Source organism: Phyllobates terribilis, unplaced genomic scaffold, assembly GCF_046119375.1.
Source record: "Phyllobates terribilis strain yellow unplaced genomic scaffold, ASM4611937v1 Scaffold_11__3_contigs__length_659146591, whole genome shotgun sequence".
NCBI lineage: Eukaryota > Metazoa > Chordata > Amphibia > Anura > Dendrobatidae > Phyllobates > Phyllobates terribilis.
Genome location: NW_027362771.1, coordinates 512,367,591 through 512,386,784, shown reverse-complemented (window position 1 = coordinate 512,386,784; position 19,194 = coordinate 512,367,591).

Here is a 19,194-nt window from a genome sequence, read left to right as displayed (position 1 = left end):
AAATAATAGCACCCATGGCTCTTTCTTCCATATCTGCATATGGTATTGATGCTCAACCTATATTGTTGCCTTCTTAAGACTTTCTAGGTAACTTCCTTTTATGGGCATATGCCCCTTTAAGGTAAGAACACAAGATTCCATTATGACATCACAATTAGACATTCCCTGCTTATACAAGTGTTTACACTCCCATTGTCACTTTGACATTCCGGTGTCATTGCTGTCAGTGATCAGCTGCATAGCTATTCACATATTGACTGCGCTTGGATTTATTTTGGATTGTTGAAATGTCTGGAATTCCTCCAGACAGACTTCAGGTGTTAGCACTACTGCAGGGGATTCTTACCACCTATGCCCCTGACTTTGTGCTACCCCTACCCGACGGCGTCCTCAGCTTCACTTACCGGCTGGTTTTGAAGCTAGTGAGAGACTGCCTGACCAAATACCACCAAGGTCGAATAAGCTCAGAATATCTTGAGCATTTACAGCAGAACATCTGGACATTAGTACAACAGGTAAATAGCAGACAATCTGCACAAATCATATAAAAATAATAATAATAATAATAAAAGACAATACTAATGGAATACAAGTTTAAGTTTAACCTGTACCAGATACCCAGAAAAGGATAGCCGGGGAGCTGAAATAGGGTGTACAGGCTTCATTACTTGCCGTGCAGATACTTACTAGTATTTGCCGTGCAGATAGCGGAGTAACATGGTGACATAAACGGCTTCCTCCATTCTGAATTTCTCTCATGATTTTCCTTTCTTGTTTATTCTCATCTTTATAGGCTGAAGAAAAATCTCAAAGTGGAGAATTGGCCTTTATTAAACAACTGGCCCAAAATGTCCTGCTTGTACTGGAGTATCCGGCCTACTCACTGGAGCGCCTGGTAAGGATCCATCATCTTCTATATCTCATGTCCTTGTCTGATCTTCTCCAGATCCCCAGTCATATAGCAGAAGCTCAGATTTATGATGTTAGAGGCCTCCTGTCCGCTCCGGGCAGACACGGGATATTTTATGACAGCCTGTGTCTGCGGCTCCATCATCAGTGATGACAGTCTGTACTCAGCGGTGCGGAGTTTGTATTTCCGCCTCTGTCTCACACGATTATCACAATCTTCCTTCTTGTAAATGCTGCAGTTCTGATAGACGTTATTAGAGAACAGTTGTATGTACAAATCCCTTATATATGAATGTGGTTGTACTGGAGTGAGCGGCCTATAGACCGTCCCATACTGAACTGATCAAGTAAATTCAGTATACAGTGCATCTCATACTGAAATTATCATGTAAATCCAGTATACAGTGCATCTCATACTGAAATTATCATGTAAATCCAGTATACAGTGCATCTCATACTGAACTAATCAAGTAAATCCAGTATACAGTGCATCTCATACTGAAATTATCATGTAAATCCAGTATACAGAGCATCTCATACTGAAATTATCATGTAAATCCAGTATACAGTGCATCTCATATTGAAATTATCATGTAAATCCAGTATACAGTGCATCTCATACTGAAATTATCATGTAAATCCAGTATACAGTGCGTCCCATACTGAAATTATCATGTAAATCCAGTATACAGTGCGTCCCATACTGAAATTATCATGTAAATCCAGTATACAGTGCATCTCATACTGAAATTATCATGTAAATCCAGTATACAGTGCATTTCATACTGAAATTATCATGTAAATCCAGTATACAGTGCATCTCATACTGAAATTATCATGTAAATCCAGTATACAGTGCGATCCATACTGAAATTATCATGTAAATCCAGTATACAGTGCATCTCATACTGAAATTATCATGTAAAACCAGTATACAGTGCGAACCATACTGAAATTATCATGTAAATCCAGTATACAGTGCATCTCATACTGAAATTATCATGTAAATCCAGTATACAGTGCATCTCATACTGAAATTATCATGTAAATCCAGTATACAGTGCGACCCATACTGAAATTATCATGTAAATCCAGTATACAGTGCGACCCATACTGAAATTATCATGTAAATCCAGTATACAGTGCGACCCATACTGAAATTATCATGTAAATCCAGTATACAGTGCATCTCATACTGAAATTATCATGTAAATCCAGTATACAGTGCGACCCATACTGAAATTATCATGTAAATGCAGTATACAGTACGTCCCATACTGAAATTATCATGTAAATCCAGTATACAGTGCATCTCATACTGAAATTATCATGTAAATCCCGTATTAGTCCTTCCTGCCTTATATGTGGTAATTTAGTGATTGTGAAATGTTATATTAATTGTATATATTATATCTATCAGGAAAAATCAGAAGGCGACTCCGAAGAGGGGCAAAACCTAAATATTGCTGACCCTGATACTAGTCAGCCGGGGCTAAACCCTGATCTGATGGAAGGTAAGTCAATCATCTAATATTTTACATGCAAATATCAAGTTATAGAGAACAGCAGAGAATATGGAGATTTATTCTTCATCCTCTGTATGAGGCCGCTGACGTCTCATGAACCCCCTATAGACTACAATGGAGGGGGCTCGTGTAATTCTGCTTCTCTCCTCTTCTCAGCCGCCAATCATGTCATTGTTGTGATTCGATCACATCCTGAGCAATCACACATTTATGGTACAGTATATATAGATATGCCATAATTATATACAATGTGTGCAGAATATCCATATACCTAGTGTTATTCCATGTACAGGGGTCTTGTCATTTCCTTCATTACATGGATGAGTTATATAATAAGTGCTGACATAGACTAATATATGACGTCTCTTCATTATTTTACCATTATTTTAGGAATAACTGTGCCGGAAGATTCTGATGGTGGAATATGTGAGACCCCAGAGATCATCCAGGAATCTGCCAGTGTAAGTATCAGAGGGACGTCTGTAAATCATCAGATGATGGCTGTGAATTACACATCCCATATTATACCCCATGTGATAATGGGATAGCGCTGGTCTTCATGTAGATCAGACCTATTATGTGTGACGATGGCATTATTATTATTCTGCCTCCTCTGTGTGATGTCACTTATTCTTCCCTGCAGCACAATGATATATCTGTATGCTGGATATCCCCCTATAATATAATAGTGTCTGTAGAGGGTCCGACTTGTATCAGGCCCTCTACATCTGCCGCAGTGTAATCAGCAGGGACATCATATAGAAGTGAGACCTTCCTGCATCTAAGGCTTTTATTTTCCTGCAGTTTCTATGTCTTATTGTCATTTCTTATTTCTTTTTAGGCCTTGACCGGATCATTAAATCCGTTGAGCCTTCCTTGTAAGAACGACTATAAACTGATCAAACTGATCAGCTTTGGAGCTTATGGGTGAGCTTTACTTTGGTATAATATTTATTTTCTATCACTCCTTATGATGAAGCCTCTGTCTCTGCATCCTGCCCTCGTAATGTTCCCATAGACAAATGATGAGTCCACATCACTGTCCATATCCGTCACTATTCAGTTCAGGTAGGGTGTGACGTGGATGAGGACCCCCCATTAATGATCATTTATGTGTAACGGGTCTGGGAGGCGGAACCTCAGAGCTACTATACAAGGAGGCGGTCCTTGTAAGGGAGCGGGTGGCGACCAGGGAAGACGGGCTGGAAGTCTCAGCAGGTGAACGGGACAGTCTCTGAGTGAACGGGACAGTCTCTGAGTGAACGGGACAGTCTCTGAGTGAACGGGCTGGAGGTCACGGCAAGTGACCGGGGCAGTCTCTAGGTATAGGGTTGGTACGACCTGTGGCGGCTGAAGATAGACGTGAGCTCCCAGGTGAGCAGGCGAGAGTCTCTGGATGAACGGGTGGTCACAGCAAGTGACGGCGGAGCCTCCAGGAAGACCAGCGGACAGGCGACAGATGAGCGCTCCCAGGTGAGCGGGCAGAAGTCTCTGGACAGGCGGGTGGTCACAGCACGTGACGGCAGAGCCTCCGGGTAGGCAAACAGACAGGTAGCAGAAGAGCGCTCCCAGGTGAGCGGGCAGGAGTCACTGGACAGGCAGGTGGTCACAGCACGTGACGGCGGAGCCTCCAGGTAGGCTAGCAGGCAGATAGCAGATGTGCGCTCCCAGGTGAGCGGGCAAGCTGGTCCATAGACAGACTGACAGGAGTTGGAAGGCAGACCGTCGGACCTCAGGCAGGCAGGCAGGTAGCTGATGTGCGCTCCCAGGTGAGCGGGCAGGCTGGTCCTTAGACAGACTGACAGGATTAGTAAGGCAGACCGTCGGACCTCAGACAAGCTGGCAGGTATCTGATGTGCGCTCCCAGGTGAGCGGGCAGGCTGGTCCTTAGACAGACTGACAGGATTAGTAAGGCAGACCGTCGGACCTCAGACTAGCAGGCAGGTAGCAAGTAATCAGGCAGGAATCTGGCAGGTAACTGGCAGGTAACTGGCAACGGGACCTGAGGGCTGAAGCACAGGTGAGACACAGGTGCAAACAACATTGCTCGGGCACCTCCATTTTGGAGGAGGTGCCTTATATACGGTAAAGTCCTCCGGCCATTGGCCGGGGACTCCTAAGGACGGCGCGCTCGGCCCCTTTAAGAGGGAGAGGGACGCCGGGCACGGAGCAGAGCGGTGAGGGGAACAGCGTCCCTGCCTAGCAGAGGGCAGGGACGCCGGCACTACAGTACCCCCCCCTTTAGGCCCCCCCTTTTTTAGGCCAGATAGAAATTTAGCTAGGATGAGAGGGGCATGGATGTTCTCCCGGGGCTCCCACGTTCTCTCCTCAGGACCAAACCCCTTCCAATCTACCAGAAAAAAGGTCTTTCCTCTTACCCTTTTGGTGGCAAGAATGTTCTCTACCTCAAACTCGTCCTCAGCAGAAACCGGAGCAGGAGGCGTACCTGTAGACTTGGAAAAAGAGTTAAGCACCACGGGTTTGAGGAGAGATACATGGAAGGAGTTGGGGATCCGTAAGTTGGCCGGGAGTTTCAATTTATAGGCCACCGGGTTGATCTGACTGATGACCTCCAGAGGGCCGATGAACCGAGGCCCTAACTTGTAAGAAGGTATCTTGAGTCGAACATATTTAGATGAGAGCCAGACTTTATCTCCTGGACGAAATTGTGGAGGATCCAGGCGTTTTTTGTCAGCGTGTCTTTTCATACGCTCGGATGACAGAAGGAGTGCGGACCGGGTAATCTCCCATATGGAGGAAAATTTGCTAACGAGAGATTCCGCAGCCGGGTTGTCCACAGAGGTGGAGACAGGAAAAGGAATCCGAGGATGCTGACCAAAGACTACAAAAAACGGGGATTTGGAGGAGGATTCGCTCTCGTGATTATTATAAGAGAACTCGGCCCATGGTAGGAGATCCACCCAGTCAGAATGGTGGGCATTAACGAAGTGCCGGTGGTAACTGGTCAGGTTCTGATTGATCCGCTCCACTTGACCATTGGACTGTGGGTGGTAAGCGGAAGAGAAGTCCAGGGTGACGTCTAGTAGTTTACAAGTGGCTCTCCAGAAACGTGAGGTGAACTGTACCCCACGATCCGACACGATGTGGAGGGGCAGGCCATGAAGACGGAAGATGTGGCGGATAAAGTCTTTAGCCAGCTCGGGTGCAGACGGAAGGCCTGGCAGGGGAATAAAGTGAGCCATCTTGGAAAAGCGGTCAGCGACCACCCAAATGACCGTACAACTGGCAGAGACGGGGAGATCAGTTATAAAGTCCATTGCTATATGCTGCCAGGGGGCAGCAGGTACAGGAAGCGGAAGGAGGCGTCCGGCTGGCAGATCTCTCGGGACTTTGTTGCGGGCGCAGGACACACAGGCAGAAACAAAGTCTATTATGTCCTTGTGCAGGGTAGGCCACCAATAGTGCCGGGCAATAAGCTGGAGGGTCTTTTTATGACCGGCGTGGCCAGCTAGTTTAGACGAATGGCCCCAGTGTAGGATCTTCTCCCGATCAGGTACTGAAACAAACGTCTTACCGGGAGGGAGACGATTTAGACTCACGGGAGCCACCTGCATTACTCTGGCGGGATCGATGATATGTTTAGGTTCTTCCTCGAGATCGGACACCAGAAAGGATCGGGACAAGGCGTCTGCTTTGACGTTTTTGAAGAACAAAATCAAAACGAGCAAAAAACAAGGACCACCGGGCTTGGCGCGGGTTAAGTCTCTGGGCATGCTGGAGGTAAGCCAAGTTCTTGTGGTCAGTGTAAATTATTACCGGATGAAGAGCCCCCTCGAGTAGGTAACGCCACTCCTCCAACACCAGTTTGATGGCCAATAACTCTCGGTCTCCTATGGAATAGTTGCGCTCAGAAGAGGAGAAGAGTTTGGAGAAGAAGCCACAAGTTACCATTCTCCCGGAAGATGATTTTTGAGTAAGTACCGCTCTGGCTCCAGAGGAGGAGGCGTCAACTTCCAGGAAGAACTGCTTGTTGCCGTCCGGGCGATGCAGCACCGGGGCGGAAGAGAAGGCCTGTTTTAGGGAAAGAAAGGCCTCCTCTGCTTCGGCGGCCACTCTTTGGGATTAGTACCCTTACGGGTGAGTGCGGAAATTGGGGCAGTCCGGGAATAGAAGTGCGGGATGAAGAGGCGGTAATAGTTGGCGAAGCCCAGGAACCGTTGAATAGCCTTCAACCCCTCTGGTCGGGGCCATTTCTCGATGGCAGACAGTTTCTCAGGATCCATTTGTAGGCCGGTCTGAGAGATAATGTAGCCCAGAAACGGAAGCGAGGTCTGCTCAAAGAGGCACTTCTCATATTTAGCGTAGAGATGGTTCTGCCTGAGCCTGAGCAGGACCTGACGAACGTCCCTCCGGTGAGTCTGGAGATCCGGAGAGAAGACCAAGATGTCGTCCAGGTACACCACTACGCAGGAGTAGAGAAGGTCCCGGAAGATGTCATTGACCAACTCTTGAAAGACGGCAGGAGCGTTACAGAGACCAAAGGGCATTACCAGATATTCATAGTGGCCGTCCCGGGTGTTGAATGCCGTCTTCCATTCATCCCCCTGACGGATACGAACCAGGTTGTACGCCCCACGGAGGTCCAGTTTGGTGAAGATTCTAGCCCCCCTCAGACGATCAAATAACTCCGGAATGAGCGGAAGGGGGTACTTATTCTTCACCGTGATCTGGTTAAGGCCTCTATAGTCTATACAGGGACGGAGAGAGCCGTCCTTCTTTTTGACGAAAAAGAAGCCTGCTCCCGCCGGGGAGGTAGATTTCCGAATGAATCCCCTGGCCAGATTTTCCTCAATATATTCGGACATCGACCGGGTCTCAGCAGCGGATAATGGATAAATACGCCCACGGGGAGGAGAAGTACCAGGTAACAGGTCGATAGGACAGTCGTATGGTCTATGAGGGGGTAGTGTCTCTGCCTCCTTTTTATTAAAGACATCAGCATAAGACCAATAAGGAATCGGAAGTCCAGGTAGATTAGCTGGGGTAGGAGAAGGACGGACGGGATGAACGGGAACCAGACAGGTCTTATGGCAGCCCTGTCCCCAGCGAAGGACTTCTCCGGTCTGCCAGTCAAGAATGGGTGCATGTTTCTGGAGCCAAGGTAGGCCTAGCAAGAGGGCGTGAGAGAGTCCAGGCAGAACATGGAAGGAGATACTTTCAGAATGCAGCATTCCCACCTGCAGAGTAATGGATTCGGTGATGAGTTGGATGGGGCGTGGTAAGAGCCCCCCATCCACGGCAGCAACAGACAAGGGTACAGCCAGAGGTTTGGTGGGGATGCGGTATTTCTCTACCAGGGACTGTGAAATAAGATTCCCGGCTGCTCCAGAGTCCAGTTGGGCTAGTTCGAAATAACGGTTCTCCCCGTAGACGATTGAAACTGACAACAGCAGGGATGGAGAGGATTTATTCTTGTCTAGGTGACCTCTCTGAGCGAACCTAGACGCAGGCGTTTCCCGATCTCTCCGGGCAGGCACGGATCCGGAGCTCCTTACTGCCACAGTAGAAGCAGGTCCCCTCGGCACGACGTAAGTCCTGACGGGTCTTGACCATCTTGGTCTGGTCGACCTGCATAGGCTCAGGAGGGTGTACCTGGTTAGAGACAGAAGGAGTGACGGGTTTCTGAAAAGTAGGAGCTAGACGTGGTAACCTCCTCTCACGGGTGACCTCTCTGGCACGCTCCTGGAACCGTAGGTCAATCCGGGTGGCAAGAGTTATTAAGTCATCGAGAGTAGTGTTGAGCCACCCCCGTAGTGTTCGAGTTCGGTTCGGTTCGTCGAACACCCGTGTGTTCGCCGAACAGTTCGTCGAACTGTTCGTCGAACACCTTCGAACACCGTTAAAACCAATGGCAGGCAAACAAAAACACATAGAAACACATAGAAAACACCTTCAAAGGTGTCCAAAAGCTGACAAACTGCTCAGAAGACACAACTAACACATGGAAAAGTGACAAGTACATATAGTCATGCGAAAAGAAAAGAGGTGGAGGAGTAAAAGGAGGGGGAGACACAGATATAGGCATGTCATGCCCTTCTAAAATGCAAAAAGTGAGAAGCCGAGACGGCCAGTCCGCTCCTGCCCGTGCCACCTCCGTGTCGCCGGGTTTGTGCCAGAGCCGCGGTGAACCCTGACGGCCAGCCCCCCTCTCCCAATACTGGTGCCTGTCCGCTGGTGGGTCGAGAGAGCCCCCCTGTGGTGGAGGCAGCTCTAAGCTTTTTAATTTAAATTGTCCCTCTAATTTGAATGAATACACTTTAAATCCATTTACAAGGATCTATTGGAGGGCAAGTCTCATGCCAGCAGCCGCGTAATTCCAGCTCCAGTAGCGTCCACTAAAGCTGCTGCAGTTAAAAAGCTTTTATAAGGATCGAGCTCGGCTGTCCACCGCAAGGCATCCTAGTGCCAGTCCCAGCCCCTATGCCTTGGGGTGCCTCCTGATGCTCTTCACTAAGTATCCCGTGGTCCCGAAGCATTTCCTTTGAAAAAATTAAGTGTCCAAACTACAGGTGGTGTAGCTTGCTTAACAGCCGGGATAATCCGCTGACTAGCAGACACTGCTACTAGGCACAAAGTATTTCCTGGGCTAGATGCAGTTAAAAATTTGTAAGTAGATACTCTCGTTGGATGCTGAGAAAGCATTCCATAGAGTCTCCTGGCACGCCATATATGATTCTCTTAAAAAGCTTGGGGTAGGGGTCTAGGGGACCCTTTTATAGCCAAAATCACGGCCCTGTATCACAATACGTCACCTAGGCTGAAGATAAATGGAACTGTAGCACCGAGGGCTCGGTTGCTACAGACGTATTGCACCTCACCCAGAGGTGTGATATCTCACTCTCAGATAAGGATGGAGTGTGGATCAGGACCCGACACCTGCATGCATTACACCACATTGCCGTGGGGCAGGGCGACCAATATGCCCCTGAGATGGGCACGACAGTCCCTGTCCCTGGCTGGAGTGGGGGTAGGGAACACTGAGAAAGGGGAACCCTGCAGTGCAGGAGCAGGGAGGAAGCAGTTCCTGGGTGCATTGAGAAGGGAGTATAAAAGGTGGGCACCATCTTAGTTCAGTGCAGAGAAGTCTGAGCAGAAGTGGCAGGGAGCAGGGGCTCTGCATGAGCTCTGCTCCGGAGGCGGGCCTAGTAACAGAGGCCCAGGCCTGCAAGAGGGAGAAGGAAGGAAGAGGAGCGGAGAAGGCTCCAGGAACGAGGAATGAAGGGATCCCAGGGGTGCGGACGGGCGAGTCGCCACCGCACGACCGAATCGACCTGCGTGGAGGGGTCAGGCCAAAGGGGGAGACCGGTCCCCGAACTATTAGAGGCAGGAAACGACCCTCAGCTAGAAACCGGAGGCTCTGACATTTTATGTGGCGCAGCCCCTTGCTCCACCCGCTAGGAAGGCACCACATAGGGTCAGGGAAACTGGCGCCAAGTTTACCAAGAGGAGGCCCGAGGCAGCCGGACAGAAGTGTTGGTAAGAAAGGCCAGACAAAGGACACACAAAGGGGGTCCTGTGAAGCGCTCCAAAGTTATCTGGGAGTTGTCTGAGCCCCTCACCTGGTGAGCACAGTACGACGTGGGCAGCCGTTACCTGCAGACGTGGTCTGGATAATAAGAACTGTGAGTAAAGGCCCTGAACTGCATCACTGACTCCGTGTCGTTACTGCTGCTGCCCTGCACCATCACCCCCATCCTCCGCATACACTGCCCTGAGGCTATACTCCTCCCGTGGGGAGTTATGCTACGCTCTGCTGCACCCGCAACACCAGCCTTAGCGGTCTGCCCTGTAGCGGCGGTTCACTCTGACCGCAATCCACGGGTGGCGTAGTCGGACATTTAAACATCAAAACCACATAAATAGTTCCGCCACTGGTTTGACCGCCCTGAGCCACGGAACCGGATCGCCGCCACGAAGACTACAACCACCAGCATCCACCAAAAAGGGTCCGGCTCCGGGTGTCCCAAGGCCCAGGGGGTGCGTCAGAACATTTTCATCACCTTTCACAATCACCAATGGGACAAGGCAGGGATGTCCTCTGTCCCCTCTCTTATACATCCTAGTGACGGAGCACCTGCTCTCATCAATTCGCCATAACCCCAATATTAGGTGGATTGAGGTGGGAGGCACCGAGTACAAGTGCTCTCTATTTGCTGATGATGTCCTAGTATATATCACTCAATCACATATATCCATCCCTGCTGTTATGGCTGAAATAGATCACTTTGTTACATGGTAAAATTTTAAAATCAATGCAGCGAAGTCTGAGGCCCTCGATGTCTCCCTCCCTAAATCCATATAGGATTCCATCCAGTCCAACTTTCCCTTTGCCTGGCCCTCACAGGGTATCAAATACTTAGGAATTCCTATTCATAGAGACCTCTCCCATCTATGTTATCTTAATTTTGGGCCCTTTATTGAACAATTCCATACAGACCACGGTTGGCAAGTTAGAACTGTAAGATTCACTACGTGAACCACTGGTGTTTTGTGGAAAAGCACATGTACACCGCGTTCCAAATTATTATGCAAAAAGTGTTTAGGAGTGATAAGGGAAGAATTTGTTTGTTTGTCAGTTAAACTCATTGATGGTGATGTGTGTCAGGGCTCTTTATATCACTGTAAGCAATTGCAGACACCTGTGCTAATTAGTTTGGCAGGTGTATCCAATGAAAGGCAAGACTACTTAAGGAGGCTCTCTCACATTATTAAGCAGCCTACATTTTCTGCCAAAATGGGAAAGAAAAAGGATGTGTCGGCTGCTGAGAAGCAACAAATTGTGGAGTGTTTAGGTCAAGGCATGACTACAATCAACATTGTGCGATGATCAGGATGAAGTGTCTTGGCAATCAAGAAGTATGTAGCTGATTCACAGTACACACGTGTGCGTGCTGATAAGGGCAAATTGAGGACTCTTTCCTACAGGCAATTACGTCAGGTTGAAAGAGCAGCGGCAAAAAAGCCTTGTCATAGCAGCAGACAAGTTTTTGAAGCTGCTTGTGCCTCCAACGTCCCCCGAACAACAAGATGCAGGGTCCTTCAGAGGTTTGCAGCTGTGCATACGCCATCCTGTCGACCTCCTCTATCCACTTCACACAAGCAGAAACGGCTCCAGTGGGCCAAACATTACATGAAGACTGATTTCAAAACTGTTTTGTTCACGGATGAGTGCCGTGCAGCGCTCGATGGTCCAGATGAATGGAGTGGAGGATGGCTGGTTGATGGACACCCCACGCAAACACGGCTACAGCGCCAACAAGGAGGAGGTGGAGTAATGTTTTGGGCTGGAATCATGGGGAGAGAGATTGTCGGCCCCTTTAGGATCCCTGAAGGCGCTAAAGATGAACTCCATAATGTATGTGGATTTTCTCAAACAGCACTTCCTGCCATGGTTCAAGAAGAAGAACCGTGTATTTCACAGCAAGATCATTTTTCTGCATGATAATGCACCATCTCATGCTGCACATAAAACATCTGCATCTCTGGCTGATATAGGCATAAAAGGGGACAAACTTATGGTGTGACCCCCATGCTCCCCTGACCTCTACCCCATTCAGAACCTTTGGAGCATCATTAAAAGGAGTGTCTATGATGGCGGGAGGCAGTTCACATCTAAGCAACAGCTCTGGGAGGGTATTCTGTCCTCATGCAAAACAATTGAAGCAGAAACCATCCAAAACCTGACAAATTCAATGGACGAGAGAGTTCAGAAGCTCCTTTCGAACAAGGGGTCCTATGTGAAAATGTAACATCACCTAGAATAAAGTTTTGAGTTGAAAACTGTTTGATTTCAGTTTCTAACAACCTGCTAATGCTTATAATTTCAAAAATGACCATTTTTTTGGTCTTTATTAAAATGAAAAGGTTGATCGAAAAGTTTGGGGGATCTAAGAGTGTGGCAACCCAGTAGTCATGATTACTTCAAATTCTGACAATATGAGGGTCATGCTGCAGGTAGTGCAGCAAGAAGGCACTTATGTGTCTTGCGCATCTCGGAGCCCCAAAATTATTTTCCGGGCTAGATGCAGCTAAAAATTATTTTTAATTTTAAATCTGGTGAAGCTTATTATAGATGGCCTAATAGGATCAGTGCTGCACACTGCTACAAAGCCCAAATTATTTTCCAGTCAAGATACAGATAAACATGATTAGTAATTTGAAAGCTTAAAACGGTTGGTAGGGTGATTTTAACCAATCATCAAGCTTTTACTCTCCCCAGGATGACACAGGGGTAGAAAAGTCGTTTCGGATCCATGATTTGTTCATCTTTATGAACGTGAGTCTGTCTACATTATCAGTGGAGAGCCGCGTGCGCTTATCTGTCAGCACACCACCAGCAGCGCTGAACACACGTTCAGACAGAACGCTGGCTGCGGGGCATGACAAGATCTCCAAGGCGTAAGTGGCTAGCTCCGGCCATTTATCCAGTTTGGAAGCCCAAAAAGAGCAAGGGTCCAGTGACACAGTCGTGGCTTCAATGTTTACTTGGAGATACTCCTGTACCATCGTCTCTAGGCGTTGACTATGTGTCAGACTTCTTGTCTCCTGTGGCCTTGCAAAGGATGGGCTAAAAAAGTGGTGAAATGATTCCGCAAAATTGATGTTACCAGCAGATACTGTGGTTCTGTTACGGTTTGAGTGCTGAACACTTGACGGTCCCACGGTTGGCAAGTTGGAACTGTGAGATTCACTACGTGCACCACTGGTATTTTGTGGAAAAGCACATGTAAGATTCTGCAACAGTCTCTGCTGATACTCCTGCATGCGTGCATCCCTTTCTATGGCAGGAATAATTTCTGCAAATTTACTTTTGTACCGGGGATCTAACAGTGTGGCAACCCAGTAGTCAGGATTATTTCTAATTCTCACAATTCGAGGGTCATGTTGCAGGTAGTGCAGCAAGAAGGCACTCATGTGTGTTGCGCATCCAGGAGCACCAAGTCCCTGTTGTGTTGGTGGCGAGGTAACAATCATGCTTCCTTCCTCTGTCCTCTCCCCCCAACCTCGCACAACAGAAATGTGATCAAGGTCTCCCTCATCTGATGAGTCTTCCATCAGTTCGTCCTCCACTTCTTCCTGGGCTCCTGCACCTTCCTCACTAGTTTGGCTGCTACCATGCGCCCTGGTAAAATCATCTCCCCCACCCTCACATGCCTGCCGCCTTGGTGCTGCCGACCGTCTGGACCTTGCAGATGTTAGCCCTTCCGCATACAACTCCTCCTCCTCTACTTCCTCCACCTCCTCTTGTGCCACCACCTGACTCCGAATTCTGTTTAACATGTGCTCCAGCATGTAAATCACCGGAATAGTCATGCTGATAATGGCATCGTCAGCACTAAACATCTTCGTCGCCATTTCAAAACTGTGCAGAAGGGTGCATAGGTCCCTGATCTGAGACCACTCCTCCAGCGTGATTTGCCCCACCTCTGAATCTCGTTGGCCCAGGCTATACGTCAGAACGTATTGCACCAGGGCTTGTCGGTGCTGCCACAGTCGCTGCAACATGTGCAGAGTTGAATTCCACCGGGTAGGCACATCGCATTTTAGCCGGTGAAGTGGCAGGCCCAACGACTTCTGTAGAGATGTAAGTCGCTGAGCTGCGGGATGCGAACGGCGGAAGTGAGCACACAGCGACCGTGCCCTCTGCAGAAGGCCATCTAGTCTGGGATAGTGGGCTAAAAATTGCTGGACAACCAGGTTCAACACGTGAGCCATACAAGGCACGTGTGTGACATTGCCCCGGCGAAGGGCCGCACCCAGGTTTGCAGCATTGTCGCACACGGCCTTCCCTGGTTTCAGGTCCAGTGGAGACAACCATTCATGAAATTGGTTCTCCAGAGCTGACCACAACTCCTCAGCTGTGTGACTCACATTTCCCAGACATTTCAATGTAAAAACCGCCTGATGACGTTGAGCCCTACTGCCAGCATAGTAAGGAGGTGTGCAGGATCCCTTCTGCGCAGTTAGAAAGCTTGTGGCATGACCAGACAGGCTTTGGGTGCAGGTGGAAGACCGAGAGGAGGTTGAGGAGGCAGAAGCAGTGGAGGAACTTTGACATAAAGAGGATTGACACACAACTCGTGGGGACGGCAAGACTTGGACAGCAGCCCCTTGTCCTGCTGTCACCATAGTTACCCAGTGCCCAGTCAGCGACATGTAACGCCCCTGTCCATGCCTACTCGTCCAAGTGTCTGTGGTGAAATGCACCCTGTCACACACAGAGTTTCTCAAAGAAGCGGTGATGTTGTGTGCGACATGCTGGTGGAGCGCAGGCACACCTTTCTTTGAGAAGTAGTGCCGACTGGGCATCTGGTACTGGGGCACTGCGACGGACATAAGGTCTCGAAAATCCTCTGTGTCCACCAGGCGGAAAGGCAGCATTTCTGTAGCCAAGAGCTTGCAGATGGTGAAATTCAACCTCTTAGCTTTCTCATGGCTAGGAGGAAATGGTCTTTTACTTGTCCACATCTGAGGGACCGAGGGCTGGCTATTGTGCTTAGACGGGGTTGTTAAGGGTGTCCCCGGCAAACTGCCGGTCTGTGAGGAAGATGCAGGCGGACATGTTAGGTTGCCTTGATCCAAAGGTGGTGCTATCGATGTCGGACAGCGCTCAAGACCAGCTGGTGTTACCACCTCCAAAGAAAATGATGACCTGCCAATCACGCTGGCTGTTGCGGGTAAAGAGGTGGCAGGTCTGCGCCCCAAAACAGGTGTGACTGCTGTCCCCCCAGTCACAGAGGATGAAGAGGCCGCGGATGCACAAGATATGGCAGACGGTGGTTGGCCCGGCCGGCTAGACCGCATTGTAGCACACTGAGCTTCCCACTGCAACTTATGCTTCATGTCCATGTGCCGGTTCATGCATGAAGTACTCAAACTATGTATTTTTTGGCCTCTACTTAGCTTTTGCTGACAAATGTTACAGATAACACGAGTTGGGTCATCTTTATCGATCTGAAAAAATGCCCAGGCTATGCAAGGCTTAGCACCCATGCGACCTGAAGAGCCACCACGACTTGTGGTGAGAGGCAGAGTTGTGTTTGAGGATGCAGTTGTTGACGTGCTTCCAGTACTACGTCTCTGTCCAGGAAGGCGCAACCTGACCTCGTCGTCACTAGCATCTTCCTCCACCTCCTCTGCTGACCTCATCTCTTGGCTGACTGTGGGTTGACAGTAAGTGGGATCTCCGACCTCATCATCATCACCCTGTGCGTTATCACACCCGTCGTCCTCAGAGCCAACCTGTTCCTGCCCTGACAAAAAACTAAAGTTGTCGCTCCAATCAGGTATTTGAGTCTTATCATCGTCTTCCTCATTGTCTCCACCAACAGGAGTTACAGTTTGGGAATGAGGGTCTACATTATGGTCAGAACCTTCTGCGTCTGGTCCTGGATCCGACTCATAAAGATTCTGGGCATCAGTGCAGATCATTTCCTCGTCTGGATTCACAGAAGCGCTGGAGTCGACCTCTGATTCCCAGGCTATAGTATGAGTAAACAGCTCTGCAGACTCAACCATCTGTTCTACCTCATACTCAGACGGGCAGCTGGAGATTTGGGAGCTGTGAGGAAGCAAGTGCGATTTGGGTGACACCTTTGAGGACTGGAGTATTTGTGATGTTGAAGTTGATGTGGAGGAGAGCCCACTTAAAGGAGCACTTGATATCCGTTGAAGCACCTGCTGTTTTTGTGCCTCATCTGGAATTTGTAGCGATTGGCGTGGCCGTAAGAAAGGGATCTTATCACATTGTCCGCTAAAAGAAGTAGACATTTTAGTTTGGCTGGAAGATGGTCTTTCTTCTGCACCTACCCCACGGACACAACCTTTTTTCCCCTTCCCAACACGCCTATTCCCCTTTCCACCAGCAGCAGGCCTTTTTCCACTCATTTTGGTGGTTAACTAATTCACAACTCTGGAGTTGTTTGCACAAAAAAACAATGGATGGTAACCGAGCAGAGCTGAGTGGCCAAACTGTGGTATTAGGCCAAAACTATTGGCTGGGTTAGATGCAGAAAAAAATTATTTTTAATTTGCAACCTGATGGAGGTCAGTATAGATGGACTAATAGACCAAGTCCCACACACCGCTAGAAGCCCAAATATTTTTTCAGAGCTAGATGCAGAAAATTTTTTTATTCAATTTGCAACCTAATGGAGGTCAGTATAGATGGACTAATAGACCAAGTCCCACACACTGCTAGAAGCCCAAATATTTTTTCAGAGCTAGATGCAGAAAAAAATTATTTTTAATTTGCAACCTGATGGAGGTCAGTATAGATGGACTAATAGACCAAGTCCCACACACTGCTAGAAGCCCAAATATTTTTTCAGAGCTAGATGCAGAAAAAAATTATTTTTAATTTGCAACCTGATGGAGGTCAGTATAGATGGACTAATAGACCAAGTCCCACACACTGCTAGAAGCCCAAATATTTTTTCAGAGCTAGATGCAGAAAAAAATTATTTTTAATTTGCAACCTGATGGAGGTCAGTATAGATGGACTAATAGAACAAGTCCCACACGCTGCTAGAAGCCCAAATATTTTTTCAGAGATAAATGAAGAAAAAAATTATTTTTAATTTGCAACCTGATGGAGGTCAGTATAGATGGACTAATAGACCAAGTCCCACACACTGCTAGAAGCCCAAATATTTTTTCAGAGCTAGATGCAGAAAAAAATTATTTTTAATTTGCAACCTGATGGAGGTCAGTATAGATGGACTAATAGACCAAGTCCCACACACTGCTAGAAGCCCAAATATTTTTTCAGAGCTAGATGCAGAAAAAAATTATTTTTAATTTGCAACCTGATGGAGGTCAGTATAGATGGACTAATAGACCAAGTCCCACACACTGCTAGAAGCCCAAATATTTTTTCAGAGCTAGATGCAGAAAAAAATTATTTTTAATTTGCAACCTGATGGAGGTCAGTATAGATGGACTAATAGAACAAGTCCCACACGCTGCTAGAAGCCCAAATATTTTTTCAGAGATAAATGAAGAAAAAAATTATTTTTAATTTGCAACCTGATGGAGGTCAGTATAGATGGACTAATAGACCAAGTCCCACACACTGCTAGAAGCCCAAATATTTTTTCAGAGCTAGATGCAGAAAAAAATTATTTTTAATTTGCAACCTGATGGAGGTCAGTATAGATGGACTAATAGACCAAGTCCCACACACTGCTAGAAGCCCAAATATTTTTTCAGAGCTAGATGCAGAAAAAAATTATTTTTAATTTGCAACCTGATGGAGGTCAGTATAGATGGACTAATAGAACAAGTCCCACACGCTGCTAGAAGCCCAAATATTTTTTCAGAGATAAATGAAGAAAAAAATTATTTTTAATTTGCAACCTGATGGAGGTCAGTATAGATGGACTAATAGACCAAGTCCCACACACTGCTAGAAGCCCAAATATTTTTTCAGAGCTAGATGCAGAAAAAAATTATTTTTAATTTGCAACCTGATGGAGGTCAGTATAGATGGACTAATAGACCAAGTCCCACACACCGCTAGAAGCCCAAATATTTTTTCAGAGCTAGATGCAGAAAAAAATTATTTTTAATTTGCAACCTGATGGAGGTCAGTATAGATGGACTAATAGACCAAGTCCCACACACCGCTAGAAGCCCAAATATTTTTTCAGAGCTAGATGCAGAAAAAAATTATATTCAATTTGCAACCTGCTGGACGTCAGTATAGAAGGACTAATAGAACAAGTCCCACACACTGCTAGAAGCCCAAATATTTTTTCAGAGCTAAATGAAGAAAAAAATTATTTTTAATTTGCAACCTGATGGAGGTCAGTATAGATGGACTAATAGACCAAGTCCCACACACTGCTAGAAGCCCAAATATTTTTTCAGAGCTAGATGCAGAAAAAAATTATTTTTAATTTGCAACCTGATGGAGGTCAGTATAGATGGACTAATAGACCAAGTCCCACACACTGCTAAAAGCCCAAATATTTTTTCAGAGCTAGATGCAGAAAAAAATTATTTTTAATTTGCAACCTGATGGAGGTCAGTATAGATGGACTAATAGAACAAGTCCCACACGCTGCTAGAAGCCCAAATATTTTTTCAGAGATAAATGAAGAAAAAAATTATTTTTAATTTGCAACCTGATGGAGGTCAGTATAGATGGACTAATAGACCAAGTCCCACACACTGCTAGAAGCCCAAATATTTTTTCAGAGCTAGATGCAGAAAAAAATTATTTTTAATTTGCAACCTGATGGAGGTCAGTATAGATGGACTAATAGACCAAGTCCCACACACCGCTAGAAGCCCAAATATTTTTTCAGAGCTAGATGCAGAAAAAAATTATATTCTGTTTGCAACCTGATGGAGGTCAGTATAGATGGACTAATAGAATGATGCTATGCCCAAAAGATTTTACTTCACTAGGTGCAGTAAAAAAATTGGTATTCTATACACAGGTGGTATATCTTGCAACACAGATAGGCTTCTCCACTGACTAACACACTCTGCAATAGGCCAAAAAGGATTAGCTTTGCTAGATTCAGCCAAATGCTGTGAAAAAAACTTGCACAGCACTGGCACAGACCTGCCTGGCAAAAACTGATAGGAACTGATGTAACCTAGTCCTGAAAAGGACTCCAATTACAATTAGTCTTTACTCCCACAATCTATCTATTTAAGAGCACAGACCTGCCTGATAAAAGTCGTAGGAAATGCTGTAACCTAGTCCTTAAAAGGACTGCAATCACAA